This window comes from Triturus cristatus, chromosome 9, assembly GCF_964204655.1.
Source record: "Triturus cristatus chromosome 9, aTriCri1.1, whole genome shotgun sequence".
Lineage (NCBI taxonomy): Eukaryota > Metazoa > Chordata > Amphibia > Caudata > Salamandridae > Triturus > Triturus cristatus.
In genome coordinates, this window is record NC_140592.1 from 855,014,308 (window position 1) to 855,033,123 (window position 18,816).

General features: G+C 41.2%; 1 protein-coding gene across 3 annotated transcripts in view; it reads right to left on the reverse strand.

The window, feature by feature from the left end:
* Positions 1 to 18,816, reverse strand: part of TRAF3 (TNF receptor associated factor 3) — a 722,485-nt gene that overhangs the window by 446,573 nt on the left and 257,096 nt on the right. The window lies entirely within an intron of this gene.

Genomic DNA, 18,816 nt, shown 5'->3' on the forward strand with positions numbered 1-18,816 from the left:
GACCAGCGGGCAGAAGGTGCAGCCACAAGAAAATGGAATAGAGAGCTGATCATTTAGTAGCATGATCATATAGTAAGGAAATCCGCAGAAAATGAGGACCCAGATGCCACGAGGGGATACTTACAGAAGTCCGTAGTACAGGACGCCTATCCACCTACCCTTGATCCACGCCGACTCGGGGGACGAATCTCAGAACTCCCGAAGGGATTATCTAGCGCAGACCAGCCAATCCGAGCCGTGCACTAATTGCTACGTCAGAGAGATGCTGGCGGAGAGACTAGTGCGCGATGTTTACATCCGGTAGAGGAAAAGAGAGGGATATGGGCGTGTAGCAGGACGCGCCGTGTAAACCACAGGAAATGATGACACGGGGTCACGTGTGACAACAGTGTTACGTGAGGAGCCCTTATTGGTTGTTAGAGCTATGGTTGCTGTGGTAACCAATTGAAATCGTGTCAGTCTAGAATGTTTGGACTTGACGTAATTCCACAGATCGAGCCGCGAAAAAGTATCTATATAAGTGACAAATGCGTGTTGTTGGCACATGATGTAATGTCATCATTGTGTTGCCAACTCGCATATTTTACGTTGCCAGTTCGAATGTTAGGGAAACTGGCATGCATATATCATAGGATATCCATAGGCATCCAATGCGAAGCGATCACTCCGTTGACAACTTGCATGCCAGGGAAACTAAGCGTATCAGAGGATGCCTGTAGGTACATATATTAATATGCTCTGGTGTCTAAGCGTCACATGCTTAAACGAGGGGGGCACACAGGTACAGAACGTCTATTGGAGACAGCTAGTTCTGTCACGTCAGATGTTTGTAAGGCTGCTCCACGGGATGTCCTCGTTCAATCCATCGGTATTCGAAGACAGTCTCATCACCCACCTCTGCTCCAGGGTGAACAGTTTGGTTTTGGTGACATTTTTAGGGGACTGGAGAACTACCCACTTAAAAGAGTCAGGGGAGTGGTTATTTTCACAAAAGTGCTTGGTCATCCTAGTGTTCATTTTTTTGCATCGGAAATTACTCCGATGCTCAATGATTCTCGTCTTCACTGATCTAGTCGTCATCCCTATGTAAGGTAAGTTACACGGGCAGGTTATCAGATAAACGCAATAGGCAGTATTACAGTTAGTGTGCGTTCTGCATTCCCACGTGATCCCATTAGGAAAGACAATGTCTTTGGTTATTTTAGTTTGAGGACACACCACACAGTTACCGCAAGGGTAGTGGCCCCTGACGGGAGGAAGGTTCCATAAAGTCGATTGATTGGTGTTCACTGGTGGTTTGGGTTTGGGTCTGGTATGTACTAATCTCTCCTTCAAATTGGTGGTGCGTTTGAAGGCAAAACGGGGGTTCGGTATTGTAAGTTCCCCGGTGTGGAGGATACCCCAATGTTTGTTAATGATTTTCTTGAGTTGTGAAGAGTTAGGGGTGTAGGTGATTACACAGGTGAGGCAGTCGTCAGTTTTTTTCTCTCTTGGTTCAAGTAACCCTTCCCTGTTATTGTTGCGGGCACGTTTGTAGGATCTTTTTCCTAAAGGAGGATTTTCCTCCTGACCTCAGGGACTCATTTATCTCTTTTTTCACCAGTAATTCTCTTTAGGAACAGCATACTTTCTTACCTATGTTTCCAGGTATCCCATATCTAGTAATGGTTACATCCAGGGTCACTTGCTGTATGCAAGTCTTGTTTCCACAAATACAGACAGTCAGGGAGTCGCCTCTATGGCCTTCACTGAACATCTCTTCTATACGAATTGATACTCTAAGTAGAATGAAAGCCGTTCTTTTACAACAAACTGTGCCACTGACCTCGGCCATAGAAACCTATGATCTACAAGTCGAAAGGACTTCTGCCGAGATACATGTCCTTTTGAATACAAACTGCCCTATATATTTCTCCGAAATGTTGGAAAGTATCTTAAACATGTCTGATACGAGCGGTATTGTACATGTATTTAAGGCCGTGTGTTCAGGACTGTTAGCACCTTTTCAAGAAGTCCTCGGAATAATTCCCAACTTCGTGCACTCTGTGTTTGGCGGACTGCCACTACTTTTTGGACTCGTTGCAGGGATCCTATTTTTGCTACTACTGCTCCGATATGGCAAGCCAAATCATCAGCGTCACTCCGAGCACCATAGAGAGAGCTCTATTGGAAATGAAGTGTTATGAGCGCATCATACAAATTTTGGGTTTACCTCGTCTACGAGAATTAAATACCACATGGTTTCTGACATTCAGACCAATTTGGCAAGATTGCATCTTACCTGTTCTACGCTGCCTGCTTTGCGGTGAAGAATGCGTGCTAGACATCTGTCTAACACTTCCATCAGTCATGCCTACGTATATCGATACTCTGCTGGACCCCATGCTGGTGTTGCCCCAGCGGCTACCAATCCTGATGACGGCATTCATTGAGATCTAACAGACACAAATTGCTACTGCTGAGGTACGAGAGGAAACAACAGGCACGCAGGTAACATCCGATACGAACATTGCTGATGCGACCAATGCTGAAGGCGATGCTTCTCATCTATGTGCGGTTAGTCTTCTAACCGAGGTAATCCAACTCTCACCGACAACGGTAGACCACTTTTTGTCTACAGGATTAGACGATTTCATGTTTTCTCCACCCTCCTACTCTGCCGTTTGATTCAGCACACAGTGTACCAGGAAGACTCCAATTTGGCCTTCATTTTTCAAAACAAAGACTAAACTTGGAACTTTTTCCTATGATTACATTAAACCCCCCCCCACCCTCAAATTTGAATTTCTCTTTTTATGGCACAGTAATCTGCTTATAGTAGAACTATTCATAAAGAACAGAAATCTTTGATACACTTTTAGAGACTATATAACACAATTGATTTATGTAACTTGACATGAAATGGTTTCGCCCTTTTTCTTCTGTATTTACGAGCCATTTCATAACGTATATATGTATGTTCATTCATTTAGCATTCAATGTAAATATATGCTTAGAATGAAACATTGCTTTGATATGTACAGCACCAGTGCATTTGTATGCATGGTGACAGCTTTTATGCATTTTACAAATGTATTTTTAAACATGTTCTTAGCCATCCATATGTAGCTATCTTTTAGATATGTTTAACATGTTTAGGATTTAGTAATGTCGTTAATACGAAAGTGGAGTGGGTGTTGTGTGTCGATTTAGATATATAGGTTTCCCGATTTAGGTCCTTATATAGGCACAATTCGCATTGCCCAAATTTAGGCATAGAAATCCTACCCTTATTTAGGCATTATCCATGCTACCCAAATACAGGCATGGCCAGCTACATCCGTTCATCTACGTTGAAACGTGCAACGAATAACAACAGAGAGGCACTCTTGGAACCTCAGCTTGAGAAACCCCCTTTGGATCGCCTAACTTTTGACAACACCTTTAGTACCTTAACAAATGGGATTCAGAAGAGCATCAAGAAACATTGGCGATTATTGAATAGCTGTAAGAAAAAAATTCCGCTCCCTTTGTTTTCATTGAAGAGGGGAACGAATTTTCGAGACAAATTGGTGCATACACGATCTAAGGAACAGAGTCCGAGACAACTTGGTACTTTATAGGATCTATCGGCAGTCCAAGGATATCATCCATGCGGTGTTTGCAATAACTGTCCACAGACGAAGCATTCAAAATCTGTGGACATAGGAACAAACAGACCCTGGGAACAAAGGACTTTCACGAACTGTAACAGTGACAATTTGATATATTTGATATATTTGATAAAGTGCCCAGGCAAATGCCAGTATGTAGGTATGACAACTCGAAAAGTCAGATTAAGAATGTTAGAACACAAAAGCACGTTTAGGTGTAAAAAATCCAATACCAAATTGACAAGACATTTTACAGAGTTTAACCACCAAGCAGAAGATTTCACTTGGACAGTTTTAGAGAAGCCACACATAACATCTCATGTAAGTGATATATCTCGATTTCTATTTATAAGAGAACAGAAATGGGTGTTTAAAATCCATAGCGACACCTCAGGTCTAAATGATGTCATACCATGGACATCCTTATAAATCATAAGTCACTATAGTCATTTTGAGACATTGATGCCTTACAATTAGTAACATCATAATTGGCCTGGTCACCTATATAACCCTCTGAGTAATGAAGATCCTTAAAGGTCAAAGTCTAGACGTATGAGAGGGAGCAGAGTTCATCTGCTGAGACATACCCTTTTGTTAGCAAGGCTACCCCTACTCGTTTTGCCGTGCTATAAGTCGAGGTGCCAGAACGCGCCGATTCAATCAGTGAGTTAATCTAACGCCCTGTTTTAATTTCTAATTTCCAGTAACCAACTTTTGTCTTTCGATTTGGAACAATAAAGCTGTATGACTTTTGTATAAACAAACAGATACACCACAATCACGTGTGGCAAAGAACTACCACTTCCTGTTTGACATACGTCATTTGGTAGTTAATCTAACGCCCTGTTTTAATTTCCAACTTCCAGCAACCAACTTTTGTCTTTCGATTACGAATATTAACGTTGTATGACTTTTGTATAAATAAACGGGTGCACCACAATCACGTGTGGCAAAGAACTACCACTTCCTGTTTGACATACGTCATTTGGTAGTTGGACGATATAGCATGAATAAGCGCATACGTCATTTTGTAGTTCCACGAGACATTACCAACAAGTTCATACGTCATTGGGTAGTTCCATGAGACGTCATCAATAAGCGCATTTAACTCGTACTAGCCTAGTATTGGGCTAAAGCACTACGACATCTAGTCTGACACGCGTAATTTAGTAGCCCTGATTAAGCGTCATCGATACTTGCCAGACGTCGACACTAGTATCCGGGTTTAAATAGAACCGCGTACTCAACATGGCCACCTCCCATTCGACTCAGGACAAGAGCCAGAGGTACCGACGGAGAGGTGAGCCTCGCTTCACATTTTGAAATCCACAGCTGCCGACAGAAAAGGTTGGGCGAGATAAGTTAGGAAGAAGGATAGTGATACTTCTTTCCTTTTTTGTGTTTCCTTTTTGTGGGTTCTCTACCCATGAGCAGAGATAAATTGAATATAGATATCCATTACTTTAGACTTCTAATATGACACCTTTGAAGTGGCGTTTTGGCATGCATGCGTTTCAAATACGATTCTTTAGTAAATAGCGAAAGATAGAATAGAAGTCTTTTCCTCTCCTTTGGATATGCTCACGTTCTCTGGGATGCACGCGCCCTAAACGCAGCCCTTTACAAAACAGCCCGAGACAGAATAGAAGTCTCTCCCTCGTTCAGCTGTTGCTTACGATAGAGTTCCGTATTAGCATTTAAGTCGACTAGAGTTTATCGATAAACCATGCTTGAATTTTATGTACTTGACAATTAGCTGGTCATTGGGCGGAGTTATTTAAAGAAATCATTCTCTTTTCTTTTTTCTTATCACCGACTCCATATTAATGACAGCGATATGATTAAGTTAGTCTTTCAATTACATCGTAATCATTTCTAGTTATTTTAGGTGTTGTCCTATCCCAGCCTATTTTTAATGCAACAAGGAATTCACAAGTCATTATGAGAGATACAAACAGAAGTAATTCCTTAAGGGTTCTTTTGGCCTTTGTTGATAAGAAACAATTCCCCTCTTTTTTAGGGCGGGGCCTCCATCTACCTGAGTAGTTACCGGGTGAGGTGAGGTTTCCTCCTTGTGCAACACAGGTAAGCACATCGAGTGAAAAAGTCTAGTTGAGTAATTTATATTTATAAATTGGTCTCATATATCTAGTAACTACTACATGAGTTGCCTCAAGTAAGTCACATACTTACCACAGACATTGTGGTGTGTTCTTTTCATTTTCTTTGGTAACATAAGCAATACAGTTTGCACAAAGGATTGTACACCGAAAAGGTTGTATTTTTCACTTTATTCTTTTCACCTTTATTGTTGAAGTAGCAATACATGATATGATTTAAGGTCCTGAAGAAAGCCGACGACTAATTAGTTGGTACGGCTGAAACATGTCGACCGTATTGTAAGACAGCATATGTGTTCAAAGCTGTTTGTACCAATTTTTTAGAACAAGGATTAATAGGGATATCTAGAATAAAAAGTTTCATCCCTTTAACTCCTTTTTTAATTGCACCTTTATGCACTGCACACATACATATTTTGTATTCACAAAAAAATCTATTTTCTTAAAAAATACCAGATGAGCAAGTGTCTTGTTTCCTCTCTATATGTTTGAGGTGACCTTGTCGATACCCGAACCACAAATACTGCCTCGGTGAAATAGAGGTTCAGTGGCGGGAAAGAAGGATATTCAAATGATGACACTGACCAATTTCTGGTACTTGATGGAAATCCTTCTAAGTCGCATAGGTCTTGTGTCTATATGTGCTTAAGTTGTCTGTGTAGTTTTCTTGAGGCTTCTCTTTTGCAGACAGACCACCAGACTCAATTGGATTTATAAAGTGTTGGACAGGGGATAGAGTCTGTTGGTGGTCTTTAAACAAATTCCCTAGGACCCTCCCACAGATTAGTATTGTTAGTTATAACCAAACTACCCCCAAAATAGCTTGAATTTGGGAAGCAGTTCTAATATCAAAGCAAATAGACTCCTGATGTATATCAGCCATTACCAACATCAACAGAATAGCTTGGGAGTCTACAACCTTACCTAGATACAATAGGTATAACCCAGTTTTTTGACAAAATATGAATTCATTAAGTTACCAGTGGCACCAGAATCAACCAATAAGTCTATACAAATGCTATTGTTCATTTCCCATTGATAACATAGAAATATGTGAAAATGTTTGATGGGAAGTTCACAAATAGTAGTGCCTAAATCTGAAAAGACCTTCATATGGAATTTCCCAGTAATATGGTCTATACAATTACCGGGTTTGAGTGTTTCCTGCCTCTTTAGTGGTTGTAGATGTGGTTGTAGATGCCATTCTAGATCTTTTTTAGGGCATACTAGTGCAATCTCTAAGAAACTGTTCACACTTTCCACAATATCTGCAACATTTCTTATCTCTATGCCTTTGTCTTTCCTTATTAAAAACTGGATCACTCATTCCCCCTATCTGCATGGGTTCTTTTTCAACTACCACCTTACTCTTGACCTTTTTCTCTTGAACTAAGAATATTCCTGGTTCAACTCTCTCTCAATGAGACTTCCTTTCCATCAGTCTGTGATGTATCCTGACAAGCAGGTCAATAAGGTCATCATAATCATCTGGAGGATCTACTCCCCGGGTCAGCAAATTCTTTAAGTCATCTTATATTCCTCTACAGAACATAAAGGCTCTTTTCTCCTTAGGCCAATCTGATTCAGCAATAAGTGTATCAAAGGTGGTCAAATAAGTAATGAGATCTTTACTTCCATTTCAAATTTAGTAGTTCAGTATCTATGGATTGCATGTTTCTCAAGCAATTTCCTCATTTCGGTCTTAAAATCTGTGTAATTATGTAATATTGAATCATTTGTTTACACTAATGGAATCAACAATGTAGCCTCTGTTCCCCCTTGATAACAAAGAATGAATGCCACTCAAAATTGGTCATTAAGAAAGTATGTTGGGTTGCACATGAAATGCAATTGGCACTGATTTAAAATGGTGGCAAACTTAGAAGATTCAACATACCAAGCTGGTGAGTCATCGCCCCCAGACTCAAGCCGCTACAGCTATTTAAATGTCAAATTTCAGTAATTCAACATCTAGAAACCAGAGTTTTTTTGCATAATTTCATCTGTTTTAATCCACATTTAATCCAAGATTACTTCAAAACTTTTTTTAAAATACTGTAATTCCACACTTTAGATTCTGCAGAAATGCCAATCCATGCCTTATTCTATATAGCCCATTAGAATTCACATTGTTTCCTTGAAAATCGTCCATATGTATACCCAATGCATTCGGGCTTCGAAGCACTTCCTCAGGGGTCTGAAATATAAACGAAGCCCATCAGTCACCAGACAACAGTGTTACTATGAAGAAACACCATTTGTTCTGTTAAACGCATGCTTATACCCTAAAGATATTAAATATAAAATAATCCATACTTTAAATATATCCTTAATGTGGTGGATTATTTTTTGTACTATCAAGGGTTTAGAAAACGTGTATGTGTTAATGTTTACTAGGGGGGAAAGGTCAAAGCTACCTCGTGGGATGCTTACTGTTTTCACCTGAGGAGGTAAACGAGTATTTAAAGATCAGTTTACTTCGGGCACAACCTGTGAGGGAGCCAGTAACAAAAGGTCACGCTACCAGATGTAGGACGTAACATCAGAGATGCCAATCATACATGGGCATCAGGGTGAGTTGATGGTTTTTGTAGAAAGGGGGTAGTCACGGACTTAGCGAAAGCACAAGTCTATACAGGGTAGACAGATTTTTTGGTTGGAACAGATTTTTTGGGTTGGTAGAGGGAACTACATAGGAGCACTATGTTTTATGTGGAAGGCACAGAACAGTTTGATTCAGAGAAGGATATTTTTTACATGTGCGTAAATCTATGTGTGTAAAGTTAATCTTACACTTTGTAGTATATTTACTACTTTGCCTATTTTGCCATTTTCTATTGTAAATTTACTACAAAGTGTAGAACTGCATGTCCCCACACGCAGGAAAAAAGGTTATGAAGCCACATTTACGAGTACAAAGTTACTACAGACAAAAAGAACATAGAAGTAAGTCTGGCACCAGACATGGCCAACCACTGGTACTGCACCACCTTCCTATAGAACATACTGGTAGTAGGGACTTAAAATGTAACCCCATGGCAAATAAAGATAAAATAAATGTATTTAATCAATCTGGTCTGCCGGATTCCCGGTCCCAGCAATGATCTGACCCCCTAACGGGCCCAACCAAGGAAGGGAGCACCCCCAGGAGCTTGAGCGGTGGATCCACCGATACAGATCTGTCCCGGAGCCCAGCAATCTAACACAGAACTGTTCATTCCAAAGACTTTAGCAAGATGCCCATGCTCCGCCTGGTGTTCGGGGCAGAAGTTCTACTATGCTACAGAATCAGAAGAACTGCCGATGCTTCGCGCACATCCGAACTATTAGAGGGGTCCACCAGAACTTTACAGGGCGAACGATGCTTCAGTTCCGGAAGTATAGGGTGGGAGGGGGGGGAGTGGACTGTTGTCCTATGTTTTAGTTCTCTATTGTTGAGTGTTCACAGCACGTCATCCTCTCACCAGCGCAGACACACATCAATCCCACAAACCGGAAGACTGGACCCCAAATCGCAATGGGCTGCAGACTGGCTTGAAGCCCCCGAGGGTCTGGACCCCAGTCGTCTCCCGACCACACACATAGACCATGACACAGAGGTTACATAAGGGCAAATCCTTCCGTCATGGAGCGTTAATGGCATACTCGACAAAATCAAGTGTACAGCAGTCCTGAAATACGCTCAAAGATATGTACTCTTACTCCAACAAACCCACCTTCTGGGGAACCAGTGTCCCTTCTGAGCAAAACATGGGTTTGATAGGTTGCGGCACTCTGACTTTGAGCAGGGCTCCAGAGGGGCAGCGATCCTACTGAAGTGCAACCTCCCCTACGTACCCACCCATGTCACAAAAGACTCCCATAAACTTAATGTCAATATATGTCCCACACGCCACGCTCACTTCATCGCTGAGGCAGATCGCGGAGGTCGTCCCGGCCTTGCCCCTGGGAGAGACAGTGATAGGGGGCGACTTAAGCGCAGTCATGGACCCAGACCTCGACACCACAGGCATACCCTCCCCTGGCAAAATCCCCTGGCAAAATCTCACAGGCAAGGCGACTGGTGGGCTGGGCGACAACCCTGGGCCTTTGCGACATCTCGAGAGTTTGGATCTCTCGTGAAACCCAGTACACCCACACCTAAGCGGCACACCACACACATGCGCGTATAGACACGATCTTCATGCCTGCCCCCAACTGACAGAGAGTGTCTGATGTCAGTATTCTTCCTCGGGGCATTTTGGACCACTCTCCCCTCTTCCTTTACTTAGGGGACTCCTCTGGCGCGCTCCGCCCCATCTGGAGGCTGAACGGACCAAAGATTTTTAAAAAAGCAATAGGGAAAGAACTACGACAATACTTCCACTCTAACCAAGACTCTGTGTCCTCTGGGAACCCTTGGAGAAGCAAGTAAGGCCACTATTCAAGGCTTCACCAGGGGCCAGCTTAAGGCACAGCATCGGTCCCAATACAGCCGGCTGGCCCTTCTCGAAGCAGAGGCGACTCGCCTGGAGAATTGTCCCCCGGGGGGGAGGGAGAGCAGGGGGAGGGGAGGGGGGTCCACGAGAGAGGTAACTTGTGATCCTAAGGGAGGAGCTCAAGCAAATTTCACTCGAGCCGGGTTCCTCCAGGAATACTATGCCTCATATCGGTCCGCCATCTTCTCACGCTGATCCAAGAAGTCAAGGAGACCGGGACATTCCCCCTGAAACAGATATTGCCACTATCGTAGTCATCTCTAAGACCCAGCCACCCTGACCCACCTGTAAGGACTACCGTTCAATTTCACTGATCAACGCCGAAACTAAGATATGCGCCACAATCCTGGCTCAATGCCTACGACCGAATAAGTAAATAGAAACATTTTATTTTAGGTAGGATTCTTCAAATAAATCTTTTTCATAAGTTTTTATTTAGTTTAATATAGTTAAATTAACGATTTAATTCAAATGAAGTTACTAGTGTAAAGAAAGTTACTACTATTAGATTTTCACAAGAAAGCAGAGTTCCCCACCACGAGGTTAAGTATAGGGACAATTCTAAAATTACACTTTAAAAAAAAATAGTAAACATTGTTTTATTAAATATTAATGTAAATTTATTTTATATATTTATTTTAAATGTAGAACTAAATGGAAAAAGGCACAGCATTATTAACTTAATTTTGAACGAAGGATTTAATTAATTTAAATATATTGCATTCAAATTACTTTTTCTAAAGATTTATTTCTAAAACATACACCTAAAGTAAACTATTTATATTTACTTCTGTATTACAAAAAGTTAAACATAGACTGAATTAACACTAATTTATTTTTTAATTAAATTACATGCATTTGTAATTTAAGAAAAGGTCTTGAAATATTTTTCCTATAAAATAATATTTATTCTCCATTTATATATAATTTTGAGAAAAAAAATTGAATTGAATTGAATTTATTTTGCCATTATTTCCTAAAGGTTCTATTTTAAGTCCATGCCGTCATTATTTTCTATCAGACCGTGTTGTAATACCAGTGGTTGGCCATGTGGGTGCCGGAAAAACTTCAGGTCTGTGTTGCAGTAAATTTACTACTGTTTTTGGTCCTTTTTGATGTAGTAACTTTAGAAGTGCAGTTTGTTCAAAGCAATGAGCTTACTTTTTTGTGGATGGGTGTCTCTTACTCCCTAAACCCTTCCGTAGCGCTCTATAACCCTTCTCTTTTTAGTAGCAAGTATTGCATTTTTTTCCAGCCACTCCCATGGTCCTTCCCAAAGTTACTACTAAGCAATAAACTTACATGTGTGAGGTTCTCCCCACAGAACAGATAGGGGAGGGAAAGGCGGAGATTTACATTTGTAGGTTTGTAAATCGCATTTTGTAGTAAGTAGTACTACTGCAGTTCTAATTTACGCACTACAAAATGCAGTTTGTGAATCGGGCCCTAGGGTCTGTAAAAACTAGTCTTACAAACTGGTACCCTACACGTTATATTTGATAGCAGTAGGTTCAAAATATCCATGACAGGTTGGAATAAGCTATTAATAAGAGTAGGAAACAACTACTGGTCAATGAGACTGTGGTCCTCTCTCAGTTAATTAGAGACCATTCTTTATACTTGGCATCAAATATTGTCATATTTTGCTGCGTGTCTGTGGATTCACATCTAGCCACAGAATTCACAAAAAAGTGGCTTAGCCTTTTTTTTTTTTTAATATGGAGGAATCTGTGTAACCTCTCAGAAACAGATAAAGCATGTTAGGGAAATAGCACTAAGCAAAAATGTTTTATCTCTTGCTGTGGAAACTATTTAACCCCTTGTGTGCGCATGACGGAACCATGCCGTCATGAGCCACGGGCGGCGTGTGCTCATGACGGCGTGGTTCCGTCACGCTGCGGCCGCTCCTCCCACGCGGCACTGATTCCCCGCCTGTGCGGGCGAAATAGCGAGTGGGCGGAGTCGTGACGGAACCACGCCGTCATGAGCACAGCTCGCCCGTGACTCATGACGGCGTGGTTCCGTCACGAGCATGGTGGCGCGGCGCTGGGGGGGTGCAGGGTGAGCCGCGCTCACCCCGCACCTCCCCAGCACCGCGGCGGAATTCGCGCCGCAGCGAAGGGGTTAACCACTGCATGGAAGAGCACAGGCTTTTAAAGTCAACATTTGAGAGTCCAACATATCTTCTATTGAAGGATATGAACATAAGAGATTGTTTTTCCTAATGTATTGGTTTGCTGTTACACTCAAAATCAGGTCAAGCTTGATGGTCACGGTGTTCATGATTTTCTAGAGTGACATCCTGGACATGCTTAAAAATAGAAAAGAAGCATGTTGCACTTAACTAAGCACATTTGAATGAGGAACATTACAAATGAACAATAGCCTTGAATAAAACAGAACACATTTAACTAGAAGAATTAGCTGATGGGTACAACATTTGTTTTTATTTTATGCAATATTATTATTTTCACAGGAAGAAGTCAGCACCAGCGTCAGAGTCTTCAAGTCCGTCTCGGTATTACAGTTACAAGAGTTTGCCACCAGTCCATAAGTAAAGTTTGATATTAGCCAGAGTTAGTGTGAATATGTAGATGTGCATGACTCTGTTAAAACAAAAACTATTTTATTTACTGATATAGCCTGGTTCCAAGCTCAAACATGGCATACCTTGGTAATGATTTGAGCAGTTCATCTAGTCACAGATAGATTAAACTGTCAGAGGGCCACATTGCTGCTGTTCTACACAGGCAACGAAATCTCTTGTGCCCAAGGGGGGCCCTTGCCAAGCTGTTACCCCACACAATCAAATGTAGCCATTATTAAGGCAGTAGGACTTGGAGAGACTGTGGTACATAACTAAAATCTATTTTGAAGGTGCTAGGGAACAGAAATGGGAAAGTGTATTTTGCTAATATCTCTCTGGGGCAAGCTAGTCTGCAATTCCATGATTACTTTGGTTCACATTTAATGATCATGTTTATTAATAATAGAGAATTTGGGCCAAGATTCTGAATGAACAGAAATAGGCAGAACTACATATAGAGCATCGGATATCTAGTTTGAGCCTCAAGGGGTGAATGTGCTCAAAGTTAGCTCCAGAATCTTCAACTGTATAGCTGGACATTGTTGCTAGCACAATTATTGTACAGTGAGGTCACTAATATAATTACCATCCGCCTTAAGCGAAGGACCAAAAACACGACAGGCACATGGGTAAAAGATCCACTCTTCTAATTTCAAAATTTGTCCTTGAAGAGCACTAGAAGCAAGATTTTGGACTTTTCGGAAACATGAATTTGTGGGAAATTGAACACAAATTTAGAAACATGCCCTACAAAAAAAGGTCGCAAGACATTTTTACCACGCATATGCCTTTACCAAGCATATCGGATATGTATAAATGTTTATGTGTGCAACTTTTACCGCCAACGAACACACTTCCAAGGTGGTCAGGGCTCTTAAGTGCAGGAATTTTGCACTAATATATCCAAGGACAAAACAATCTCAGCTCCGAGAGCGTAAACGAGCCACTTCATACCGATGATTTGGCACAGAATTTTATATTTCAGCAAGTTCATAACACGTTTCGACCCAATCACGGTTTTGATCACATGGTATTGCAAAAGGTCTGCTGCTTTGTTTAAATAAACATGCATACATAGACGATGAAGAAAGACGTTCAGTTGGCATTAATAAATGCAGCCAAAGCAGCAGTAGTAGAATACATAAAGTAATCATTGCAACCACCAGAGGAACATTTGAGGTTTATATATTAATGTTACAAAATAGTTCTTGTTGCAAATTATCCACAATACCACTGGTCAAAAGTTAATATCTTGCAAGACATCAAAAAAACTTCACTTTGGTTTATCGACTATGATGACCATCCTTTGCACTGTTGTGAAGGTAATTGTTACCACTGTGTCCTTCACTCACAACATTGGTGCTTTATTTGATGTCTCATATCTACTCTGGATAGATTGTTTCAAATATATTGTCACCTTCCAGCCTCTAGAAATCAATGTCATGTCTTGTCAAGTGACACTTATATCGCACGCAACTGATGAAATACTGTTGCAACACAGTCTCTGATGTTTGAGAAACAGACACCTGCTGAATAATTTATTCCTGTCAGCCAACTCGACAACGTGCAGGGGTCTCTGCCCCAGCAAACTCTGGTTGCTATGTTGCTATCAATGAATCAAATAAACTCCAAGCGCTGCACCCAACAAATGGAAGCCTTGCTCCGTTATCGTTCTTCATAGAGCAAAGCAGTCGGCAGGCATTCCTGTATCCATAAATCCAAATCAACTTTTAACGCCAAAGATCGCCCTTCCAAGTGGGTCGGGGCTCATAAGTGCAGGCGTTTTGCACTAATATATCCAAGGACAAAACATTCTCACCTCCAAAAGTGTAATCGAGCCATTCCATACCGATGATTTGGTACAGAATCTTTTATTTCAGCAAGCTCATGACGCGTTTCGACCCAATCAGGGCCTTGATCACAAGGTATTGCAAAAGGTCAGTTGCTTTTTTTAAATAAACGTACGTACATACATGTTCAAGAAAGACTTTCAGTAGGCATTAATATATGTAGTAAAAGCAGTAGTAGTAGAATACATAAAGTAATCATTGCAAAAGCCAGAGGAACATTTGATGCTTTTATTTTAAAGTCACCAAATAGTTATTATTGCACATTATGCACAATACCACTGGTCAAAAGTTAATATCTTGCTGGACATCAAAAAACTTCACTTTGATTCAGTGACTATGATGACCATAATCCTTAGCACTGTTGTACCAGTAATCGCCACCACTGCGTCCTTCACTCACAACACTGGAAACAGTCAGAACTACATATATAGCATCAGATATCTAGTGTGAGCCTCAAGGGGTGAATGCATTCAAAGCTAGCTACAGAATCATCAACTATATAGCTTGGCATTGTTGCTAGCACAATTATTGTACAGCGAGGTCACTGGTATAATTACTATTCACCTTCAGGGATGGACCAAAAACATTGCAGGCACCTGGGTAAAAGATCCACTCTTCTAATTATGTACTTGAAAAGCACTAGAAGTAAGATTTTGGACTTTTTTCAGAAACAAGACTTTGTGGAAAATTGAACACAAATTCAATAACATGTGCCACAAAAAAACGTTGCAAGACATTGAAATAAAATAGTTTGGGCCAGAAACATAGCATGATAGTTGTAGGAAGTGGGGCAAATAGCTGGCCTATATTTAGAAAGGAATTAAGTATATTGTAATAAAACTGTAACGACAATGAGGAGGTAGCAGGTCTACAAATCAAATATCCCTTTACAATAGACAGCTCGGTTGATAACTTAGAAGACTTGCAGAAAAGCCTTATTTAGAAGATAGAGCTCTTGTGTGATAGGGTATGCCAGCAGGGGTAACAGCCCTTACAATACGGAAATTATCACGCAGTGCCTTAATTAACCACGCAAATAAGGTAAGTATAAATGTTTGTGTGTCTATACACCCCCCCCGCATCACATTACAAACAGACTCCAACATTGCTTGGTGTCAACAGCATGTAAGTTTATTATCACCATGCCAGGCTTTGGAACTTTCTTGCTTATGTGCAATTTTTAAATCACCCAGCAAACGCATTTCGGTCAAATTGTCTTTTTCAGTGCAAGTTACAAACTAAGGGTTACCAACTGTAAGTCTTTGAATACATGTAGGCTGACTCCCATTAGAGGATATTCATTGGCCACAAAAGAAGGACTAGCATGGTGCCTGCCACATAGTGCAGGGATGTTTTAAATGTGTACATTTTGAATTGCGGCGTGTGCTGCAGCCCACAGCACACGGCGCAGTGAAAAATATACACATTGCGACCGCCATGAAGGCGGTCGTATCATAATGGGGGCAGTGGGACCGCCGACTTCTAGTAGGCTGGTCCTACTTCTGCCATGGAGCCGGTCGGACGAGAGTCCGACCGGCATCGTAATAAGGCCCAAAGTCTTCTCATTTGACTAGGTTTCCCTACTTTCATCCCTACTTTCATCCTATTTTCAAAAGACTTTACCCAACCCATCCCATTCTGAATGCTATTTTTGAGTTTGCTCTGTGTTCTTGCAATGGAGACTAGTTTCATGTGTCCAATGCACTTTTCCTGAAGACAAATATCAACCTTGCAATAACCCTGACCACTTCCAGCTCAGTAACGCAGGCTCATCTCCTGTTTCTTAACATATTGTGCAAACAGGAGACTTCACCCCTTATGTCATATCGAGTGGCATTGAGGAGAGCAACAGTAACAACTGTTCTTCCATAGTTTAAAAATTCTGCTATATTTAGTGTTGTGTAATAGCAGGTTTTTAACACAGTATGTTGAAGATTATCGGTCACTCATCTCACTCCAAGCATAACAAAATTAAATATGTGCTTGGCTTTAACAGAGTGGTGTGCTTCAAAACAGTGCCTTTCTGTAACAAGGAATGAGTGGGGGGCAGTACCCTTACCAGACGCCCACTTCTATAGACTCGAAGAGGCTAGACTGTGGGCAAAGCTTGACTTCTGGGGAATCCCCCAGCACTTTCATTGATGATAACAGCCCTGTACTCTGAAACTTTGACAGTGGTGTGAAGGCTTATATGAGTCAAGTGTCATACTGATTGGGAGTGAAGAAGGTTGTGCTCCTGCCCTTTTATTGTTTAAACTTCATATTTATGATAGTGAGAGGCACTGGGGAAATTTTAATTAATTTTGCTTACATTAAGGTGGAGGACATCCAGGCACCTTTTATGCAGATGATTGATACAGCGTTATGCGACCAAACCAGCACGGTTGTAAAAGAGCATTGCAAAATTTGGTAGATAACGCAGTTTAATTCAAAATACAATTTTTCTTCCATTGCTGTGTCACACATTTCTAGGTTTTTCATTGCCTTTTCTTATTTGTAACTTGCAGCAGTGGCTATCACACAACTGTTTCAGTTCAACCTAGGGCTATCTGCTTCTTGCTCTAATTCTTCTAATACAAGTGATCTTCCTCAAGCACTTGGATCTCACCCCTGCATCAGCAATTGCCAAGGATGGGCCAGAATTCCTAACATGGGTCTCCAAAGTAAGTAACTCCGGATTCCAATCTTCCATTCCACAAACATCCCAGAAGCATACTGACCTGATCAACCTCGTTTTATTTTCTTTATTTTCTTTGCATTGCTTTTGTATAGTGCTGCTTCACCAAGTGGTGCTAAGGAGCTGAACACCGAAAGTAAACTGCATATGATATAATTATGGCTAGAATGAACATCAATCATAAACCAAAAAGAGGGTGGAAGCGAGGATAAAGTGAAACCAACCAAGTGTGCAGGGGGAAGGGATGGGAGGTTAGGGTGGATGGTTATCAGAATAAATGTGTATTTGAGAGTTGAGATAAATATACTGAGCTCTTACAACTGGGCGAGGCAATTGGGAATTTGGGCGAGGCAATTGGGAATTTGAGTATTTCCAAGAAAAAGGAATGGGGGAGTTAAATCAGTCCACTGGAACTTTAAAGTCAGTATCTTGTGAAAAGTAAAGTCTTGAGTCTCCTGTGAAAGAATGTCAGGTGTAATTATTAACTGGTTTGAGAGGGTGTTCCAGATAGTGGGTGCAGATCCAGAACAATTAAAATTTGGAGATTGTGTAGTTTTGCATTTAGAGGACTCTAACATGATAGAGTCTTTGCTGCAGCATTTTCTTGCATAGCCATAGACTTTGAATAGTTCAGAAATGTATCTGGAGCAGTCGTGTGCAACGCTTTGAAGGTTAAGCCACAGAGTTTGACTTTAATTTGAGCCTCTAGTCGAAGCCAGTGAAGGTCCTCCAAGATCAGGGAGATATGGCCAAATCTTCCTTTGTCAGAGATCAACCTTGCTGAGGAATGAAGGACTGCTCTTAGAGGTAGTAGGGCGCTAGCTGGGAGGCCGGCTAGGATGGCATTTCCTTTGTCTAATATGGAATAACTAGTGCATGATCAGTTGTCCTCTGAAAATAAGTGGTTTGTTCTTATTTGCTGGCGAGATGAAAGTTTGCAGTGTGTGAAAACTTATTAATATGGGGTTTTAGTGATAGTGTTGCTGTCAAAAGGGACTCCGAGAATTTACAGTTGTACAAGGAGAGGGTGTACATCCGTATCCTATTGGCATGCAGATTGGGTCTTGGTCAATCTTATGCTCTCACAATCACGCCATTAATTCTAAAAGGGAGACAGCAATCTCAAAGGCATGATCTGCAACACTAGATCGGACAATGCTCCTCACTGGGCAACAGCTGGTCTCATAACCATTCACAATCTGCACCCATTATGCGTCATGCAATCCTGGCTGAATGTGCACTTACAATCCACAACTGCTGTAGGTTTCGAGGCCAACTTCTGTAAACTTTAGTAAATTCCTGAAATAAACCTACACCTTGCATGGCTCAGACCCGAGGACACACTTCTGTGACTTTAAGGACTGGGCCTGCATTTTTTATGTACTGACCATTTATACTGATTCTCCATGAAACACTATTTATTTAATGATGCCTTCGAGAAATGGTATTTAAAATTGTTCTTAAAATTGCAC